The sequence below is a fragment of the Pantherophis guttatus genome, chromosome 2 (genome assembly GCF_059756535.1).
Source record: "Pantherophis guttatus breed Tessera chromosome 2, ASM5975653v1, whole genome shotgun sequence".
In the NCBI taxonomy this organism is placed as follows: Eukaryota; Metazoa; Chordata; class Lepidosauria; order Squamata; family Colubridae; genus Pantherophis; species Pantherophis guttatus.
Genome location: NC_142064.1, coordinates 291,813,355 through 291,821,623, shown reverse-complemented (window position 1 = coordinate 291,821,623; position 8,269 = coordinate 291,813,355). Strand labels below are relative to the sequence as shown.

At 45.1% G+C, this 8,269-nt stretch overlaps 1 pseudogene; it reads left to right on the top strand.

Moving 5' to 3' along the window:
* The first annotated feature begins 4,879 nt into the window (after positions 1-4,879).
* On the top strand, positions 4,880-7,779 carry LOC148116168 (rano class II histocompatibility antigen, A beta chain pseudogene; annotated as a pseudogene).
* The last annotated feature ends 490 nt before the right edge of the window (positions 7,780-8,269 follow it).

Below are 8,269 nucleotides of genomic sequence, written 5' to 3'. Positions count from 1 at the left end.
GCAGTTTAAATTTTATTCGTGGCCTTTTCCCTTGCCAAATAAATTTAGATGTTATTTTATTCAGCTTTTCAAAAAACGGTTTATCTATTTTAATTGGGGTGACCTGAAACAAATATAGAAATTTAGGTAATATAATCATTTTGATAGCCGAAATTCTTCCTAGGAATGAAATGTGTAAATTTTCCCATTTTTCTAAATCTTTCTTTGTTTGTTCTAGTAATTTATCATAATTATTTTCTTTAATTGCTGATGTTCTTGTGGATAAGCAGATTCCTAGATATTTTATTTTTTTTGTTGTTTGAATTTGTATATTATCTATCAAATCTTTTGTTTGGATTTCCGTAAGGTTTTTAACAATTAGCTTCGATTTATTTTTATTAATTTTTAGTCCAGCCACTTCTCCAAATTCTTCTATTTTTTGAAACAAATTAGGTATAGATTCCATAGGATTTTCTGTCAAAAACACTAAGTCATCAGCAAAGGCTTGAACTTTGTATTCTTCTCTATTAATCCTTAAACCTTCAATTCCTTGATCTTCTCTGATTTTTTTCAACAGGGTTTCCAATGATAGAATATATAGTAAGGGGGAAAGTGGACAGCCTTGTCTAACTCCTTTTGTTATATTAAATTTGTCTGTTATATCATCATTCATAATTATCCTTGCTGATTGCTTGGTATAGATTTCTGCTATAATTTTCCCAAATTTTTCCCCAATTTGCATATTTTGTAGTTGTTCAATCATAAATTTCCAATTTTGGTTATCGAAGGCCTTTTGGGCGTCAAGAAAAACCAACACTGCCTGCTTCTCCGGGTGTGATTCATAGTATTCTAAAGCATTAAGTATTATTCTCATGTTGTTCTTTATTTGGCGTCCCGGCAGAAATCCATTTTGGTCTGGGTGTATATATGTATTTAATACTAATTTAATTCTTTCTGCCAAGATTGCTGCAAATATTTTGTAATCGGCATTCAATAATGAAATAGGTCTATAGTTTTGTATTAACTGGAGATCTGTGTCTTCTTTTGGAATCATTGTTATTATGGCTTCTGTCCATGAATTTGGTATCTTGGCTTTCTCCATAGCTTCATTATATAATCGCAACATATTCTCTCCCAATACTTCTTGCATTGTTTTATATATTTCTACCGGTAGCCCGTCAGGACCCGGTGTTTTATTGTTTTTTTGCTTTTTCAGTACTTCGTCTAGTTCTAATTTGGTTATTGGCCTATTGAGAGTAATTCTTTGTTCTTCTGTGATTTTTGGCATTTCTGATTTCTCTATGTACTGTTTTATTTTATCTTCCTCTATTTTCCCCTGATTATATAGATTCGCATAAAATTTCTTAATAATATCTTTTTTGGCCTCTTTACTATGTTGAATTTCTCCTTTATCATCTTTCAATTGGTATATCATTCTTTTTTTCTGTTCTTTTTTCAGTTTATAGGCTAGCCATCTGCCCGTTTTATTTGCGTGCTCAAAATAGTTTTGTTTCGCCATTTTTATTTTTTGGGCTAGTTCTATTTGGTTTATCAAATTCAATTTATGCTTAATCATTTCCCATTCTTCTCTTATTGTTTTGTTCTGGGGCTTTTCCTGGAGTTTTTGTTCTATTTGTTTTAGGTCTTTCTCTAATTTATCTAATTGTTTTTTCTTCTCTTTATTCTTTTTCCTCGTATATGCTATTACTAGGCCCCTTATATATGCTTTTAAAGTATCCCATGTGTTTTGTAAAGAGGTTTCCTCTATTTTATTTATCTGAAAGAATATTTTTACTTCCTTTTCTAACATCAAATTAAATTCTTTTTCTTTACATAATCTTTGGTTCATTGTCCATCTCTTACGTCTTCTTTCCCCTTTCCAGTTTATGAATAGTGGATTGTGGTCTGCCCATTGGTTTGTGCCTATCTCAATTTTTTCTACTTCTGTTTTGATACTTGGGGTCATCCATGCCATGTCCAATCTTGACCAGGAGTTATGCGGATGGGAGTAAAAGGTGTATTGGGCCTCTTCTTCATGTGTTTCCCTCCATACGTCTGCCAAGTTTAGTTCTTCAGCCATAGTAAAGAATTCTTTTGGAAGTATTTCTTTTTTCTTTTGTTTTTTTTCCCCAGTTTTGTAGTCTTTCTTTGCATTTACTATTGCATTATAATCCCCTATTACACAAATATCATCAAATATCAAACTAAAGTCCATGGGGAAGCCGGATTCACTTAACAACCCTGTTTCTCATTTAACAACTGCAGTGATTCACTTCATGACTGTGGCAAAAAAGGTCGTAACATGGGGCAAAATTCATTGAACAAAGGTCTCACTTAGCAACAGAAATGTTGGGCTCAATTGTGGTCCTAAGTCGAGGACTCCCTGTATCTACATATATATTTCTCTCTATCCCTGATTCATTTCTATCCTATTCAGGAACCTCCCGTCTCCCTCCCTCTTCCCACCCAGAAGCCCCTCCCTCTCTTCCTCTGCTCCAGAAATGCTGTTTTTGGCACTTTGGGATAAAAAAATGTGGGTTTTGTTACGTTGGGTGAATGAGGACGCAGCAAGCCAGAGTAGTTCGTGACAACAGCTCTTTATTGTATGGTGAGACTCCAGCAACTAAACCAGGGAGCCAGCTCCCTTTATATACCTTACAGCAGTAGTGGTCAGCCAATCAGCTGAGGGTCAGTTATTTCGAACTTCCCGCCAAACAAACCTATTTACATAACAGGTTTCATTTTACCCAAAATAAAAAAAAGAATTAGCGGACGCTTTTTCACCTGTCGACCCCTTTCTATGGATCTTCTGCTTTTTCTTTTTCCATCTTTCTTCATTCAGAGTTATTTCCATTGGATTGGAATTGGATTGCAGCTTTGAAATCCAATAAAGAAAGAAATGAGTAATGGAAGCAGGCTAGAATTTGGAACAATAAAGGAACAAATTGGGCCTCCATTCAGCCCTGAAGCCTCAGATTCTTTCCTTCTCTCTTCCAGATTCCTTCAATGTTGCCTACATTTCTTTTTCTCCTTTTATTTCTTTGTCTAATAAAAATCTTCTATATTTCTTTTATCAACTGATGGGGTTTCAGAGGCCAAAAGCATTGCGCAAATCAAGGATTTTAGCTGCCCTTGTTGCCATTCGGCCTTTCCAGGGAAATTATATTCCTTTTATTAGAATCAGAGAAGTCTTGAAAGCATCATCAGTTAAGAACTGGTTAAGTTGAATGTTCCCATTGGGAGCACAGAGATTCTCCAAAAATAACGTCTCACCATAGAATCCAACAAGATCCTTCTTCCATAAGAGGAAAACCTCCAGATCCTAAGAGAGAAAAGCCTCTTGGAGCATTTAATCATTATAGAATTTACTGTTAATAAGAAAATCCCTCAAGAGAAAAAAAAAATGGTTAGCAAAGGACTCTGGGCTGGAATGGATCTATTGTCAACTCTCTTGGGGGGCTCATCCAGGCTAACCCCCCCCCATTAATCCATCCAAGAGGTGTGCCAGTTGGAGCATTTGCTGAAGGAGGAGATCCAGATCCAAGATCCCCTCTGGATCCCTTCCCCACTCCCGGCCCCCCTCATCCAGGGCAGAAGCTTCCCTGAGAGAGTCAGAGGGACCCCTCCCCACCTCCTTCCCCAGGAATGGCCGGTTCCTGCGGCTGGGAAGGAGGCTGGTCTGGGTGCAGGCAGAGCCTGGTCTGGGGAGGGTCTCCCTCTGAATCCCCCCAAAGCCCCCCCAGGAAGGATCCTCGAGAGAGATCATGAGATCCCCCAAAACCTCTTCTGTCCTTCCTGCTCTGAAGGGGGGATTCAGGGTCTCTCATCTTCAATGGGGGAGAAACTTTTCCTTCAGGGGATTCTGGCAGTTATGGGGAGCAAAGGGCTGCCCCCCCCATTGGGCTCCTTTGCCCTTCCCTTCAAAATGCCTCTTTCTGTTGAGGCTGCCTAAAATTGGGGGGTTTTGAAGCCACATCACATTTTGCACTTTTTCGCCCTGAAATCTTCTGCTGATTATTTTGTTTATTTCTGCATCTTGTGGATCCTAAAGGGAGAAAAGAAAAAGTGGAAGGAGAAATTTTATCTCTCCAAATAAAACTTTTTGAAACGTGATTGACACACCAAAGAAAATTGAGACAAATATCGGCTTTTCTCTTCTCTTCTCTTTCTCTTTCTCTTTCTCTTTCTCTTTCTCTTTCTCTTTCTCCTTCTCCTTCTCCTTCTCTTTCTTTCTTTCTTTCTCTTGGCAAGCTTGGTTGATCACCTTCAGGGCTGCCCAGAGGCATTTGGCTCCGTCCTCTCTCCTCTCCTCTATGACCTCCGCATGAAGCCGCTGGGTGAGGCCATCCGTCACCAGGGCTGGAGGTCTCCTCCGTCTGCTGATGTTATAAGGTTTCATCTCCACCTCTGGGGACCCAGGAGATGCTGAGGCTGCCCCCTCGAGGGTCCCGGAGGCTCTGGGGGGAGGGGCTGAGTGGGGGATTAGGGGCTTCGGCTGAACCCTGGAAAGGCCAAAGGGCTTTGGGTGTTGGGAGCCCCAAGATGGGGGACTTTAACCAACTTCCTTCTGGGTGGAGCTGCATTGTCCCAGAGACCCAGTTGGCAATTCTGGAGATTCTCCTGGACTCCCGGAGAGCAGGTGGCCGTCACGGCTAGGAGAGTGTCTGTAAGACTTTGGGTTGGTTGTGGCCACTTTGGCAAATGAATTTAATAAATAACTAAGTTTACTAAACAAACAAAAAAACAAATATTGTGGTATTAGACCTAATTAAAAGTGTGGTTTCATTTTCAACGAGATCCCAAGAATCATCCGACTCGTGCTGCGTCTCTCCTTCCCGTCTTCTGCGTTATTTCTTTCCTGTTGTGTCTCTCATGTGGCTCCTTCTCCTCCTTCCCTCCAGCCAAGCCCACCGTCTCAATCTCCCCCACCAAGATGGAGCCCTCTTCCCCCAACACCATCCTCCTCTGCACCGCGACCGGCTTTTACCCCGTGGAGATCGAGGTCCAGTGGCTGAAGAACGGGCGGCCGGAGGAGGAGGGAGTGGCCTTTGGGGAGGAGCTCCAGAACGGAGACTGGACCTACCAGCTCCAGGTGATGCTGGAGACCCAGCCCCAACGGGGGGACGTCTACACTTGCAAGGTGGGGCATGCCAGCCTGGAGGCCCCCATCACTGTCCAGTGGGGTAAGCCCCTCCCCTCCCTTCCCTCCTGGTCTGTGGACCCCACCCTGCCCTGAGAAGGGGGAGAAACTCTCCCTGTGGGGGGAGCCGGAATGGAGCCTCCTGGGGGAAGGTGGGCCTGATCCTCCTGCTCAGGTGAGGCTCCTTCTCCTTCCCCAGAGCCCCGTTCCTCCAGCTCTGCCAGGAGCAAACTCTGGACGGGGATCATGGGGGCCGTGATAGGAGTGGCCTTCCTGGCTGTGGGGCTCTTCTCCTACCTGAAGAGCAAGAACGGTGAGTCTGGGGGGCTGGAGGAGAGGTGGTGGGGAGGGGACCCTCTAGGGGAGGCCTCTCCTCAAGCTTAGCAGGTGGCCAAGAGGGGCCCCTTGAGGAATATTTATGGGAACTTCTCTTGTTTGAGGGGCTATAAGTGAAGATCACACAACCTATTATGGGCTATCAATGGGGAGGGGTCCCCCTGAGTCCTCTAGCCCACGAAGGGTCCTGATTGGGTCTTTTTCTCCTTCCAGCAACTCCCATCCAACCTCCTGCAGGTGAGTTTCTCCTCTTCCCCCTCATCTCAACCTCTCTTAAAACTTATAGGTGGCTTTTAAAATTCCTTAATTGGTCCTTTAAAAAAAAAAAAAAAACTTGCCTGAACAATATCTCCTGGTTATGGATAGAGCAGTTTTTTGGATTTTGGCAACGTTTCTTTACAGACATCTGAAAAATTATTGCAATCAAAAACAAAACACACACAAATGCTAAAATCTTGCCCAGAATTTTTCCATGTTTTGGGAAATTGCCAAAGGGAAGGGAAGGGAAGGGAAGGGAAGGGAAGGGAAGGAGGGGGCCATTCCTTCCCATTCCTCCCTTGGGGAGGGAGCAGCCCAGGTTTAAATTCCCCCACGTATTTTGTAAGCAACCCACCCATTCTGTTAGGCTCACTGTGGAGGGGGGTTCTTGAGGGTATTCAGGAATGGGGACAAATTCCACCTTGTGGCTATTTTAAAAGGGGTGACACCAGGGGTGAAATGCTCCCAGTTTGAACCGGATCACCCGATCCGCTAGCGATGGGAGCGGGTGGTTCAGAGAACCGGTAGCGAAAATCCCTCTCCCCCCCATGTCCAGCTGAGCCGCATGATCATCAGAGGCTTTTTTTTTTACTTTTAAAAGCATTTTTTTCTACAACCTCTTCCGCCAAAAAAATGCTTTTAAAAGTTTTTTTAAAAAGCCTCTGATGATCGCGCGGCTCAGCTGGGATCATCAGAGACTTTTCAAAGAATTTTTTTATAACCTCTTTGGCTGAAGAGGTGGTTAAAAAATGCTTTCAAAAGTTAAAAAAAAAAGTTGGCCACACCCACCCAGTCACACCCACCCACCAAGCCACGCCCACAGAACTAGTAGTAACAAATTTTACATTTCACCCCTACTATGCACTGTGATATTATAGGCCACTTCAGCAAATGGCAGGAGATCTGCCCAGCTAAATTGCTGATAATGAACGTAGCATCTCAGGTATTGTTCTGTCATTGCGTTCGCTCGTTCTCTACTTCCGTTCGTCCTCGGGTGGGAGGTGGAGCTAAGTCCTTGAGATGAACCTATCAACTTAATGAACTCCCTCCAAAACTTCTCCCTGAACTGCACCCCACCCTCCGGTCCGAGAGGATCCTTCTTGGCACCCCATGCAGACTCCTTTGGGTTCATTAGTTGGAACCTGGACAGGCTCTTCTTCCTGACCCCCCCCTTCTCCTTGTGAGGATTCCCACAATTTCTGGCCAAGTGAGCCCAGGCTCCCCCCTTTGCTGCCACCCCCATCGTAGCCCCGTCTTCTTTCTTCATATGAAGCATCCCAGCCTTTTCCTCCCTGAAATGGGCGGATTCTCTCTCTATGTGTCCCTGCCTGTCAACCACCCCCCTGCAGTGTGGGTCTGCCTTGGGGGTGGGGGATGAAAGGGAAGAAGAATTTATTATTTACAGTAAAAGTGTCTCTTTATATTCTGATTTTCTTCCCCATCTCTTTTTCTACAGCACTCATGAATTAATCCTGCTCTCCGATGCAAAAGCATATTTTTTATTTAACAGCTGATGACTCTTTGTCCTGTTTGCAACCTGTGAAAAATGGAGGCTGAAGGTGGCAGGTTGGGGGGAGGAGGAGAACGGCAGCCTGGAGCTTCTCCCGCTGAGACACACACACACCCCAGCTTCCTTTCAGGGCCTCTCTTTCTTGTGAGGGAGGGGTGGAGACCATCTAGACTGTCCCCAGGGATGCTAGGTGGACCTGTCACTCCAGACCCCTCAACTCTCCTGGCTTTGAACCCACAGCAGCTTCATCTACATTATTCTTCCTCCCACTCACTTCCCTTCCCTTCGCTTTGCTATAAAAGAATAAACTTCAGATGTAAGAAAACCCTGGAATCCTCCCTTCCTCTTCCTCCTCTTCCTTTTTGCTGCCCCCGCAGGAGGCTCCTCCCTCCGCTGCCTCTGGATCCACCATCCAGGCTACTTTGGGTCCAAAGCCAGAACTGGTTCAGGAGGAGGGTGGGCAGATCCAGGGAGGCGAAGGGGCAGGACCCCCCTTTCTGCTCAGATGCCCCCTTGCTCTGCTTCCCCTCAAGCCCCCTTTGGAGGAGCAGAATGACAGCAGGCACAGTCCTCCCTGAGCATTTGTGGGGGGCCATTGGGGGGCACCCGAGACTCCCCTACATTCACCCAGCCATTTCAGCCATTTCCCTCCTTCACAACTGGAGGGTCCTGCCCCATTTTGGCACCCAACGGCTCCCTCCCTCTTTGGGGCTCAGATTCCAATGGTATAGAGTCTCCTGCTCGATGGTATAAATGGTGTAGGCCTGAGCAGGAGGTTGGACTAGATGACCTCTAAGGAATCCATCTGAAGCCGTTCCTGGTGCAGAAGACATTGCCACGGAGGGGAAGACCTGCTCTGTGGGAAAAAGGGGGGGAATTTCAATGGGGCAGCCCTAAGTGGAAGACCTCTCCCTTCTCCCCATCACCTCTAGATGCCCCTAGACAGCCCTCCAACTGAGCCTCGCCCCCTCCAGAGGTCATCCAGACTGACTCTGCAGGACTCCAGGGGCCTCAATCACCGAGGCAGAATTTCCCCCTCCCCTTCC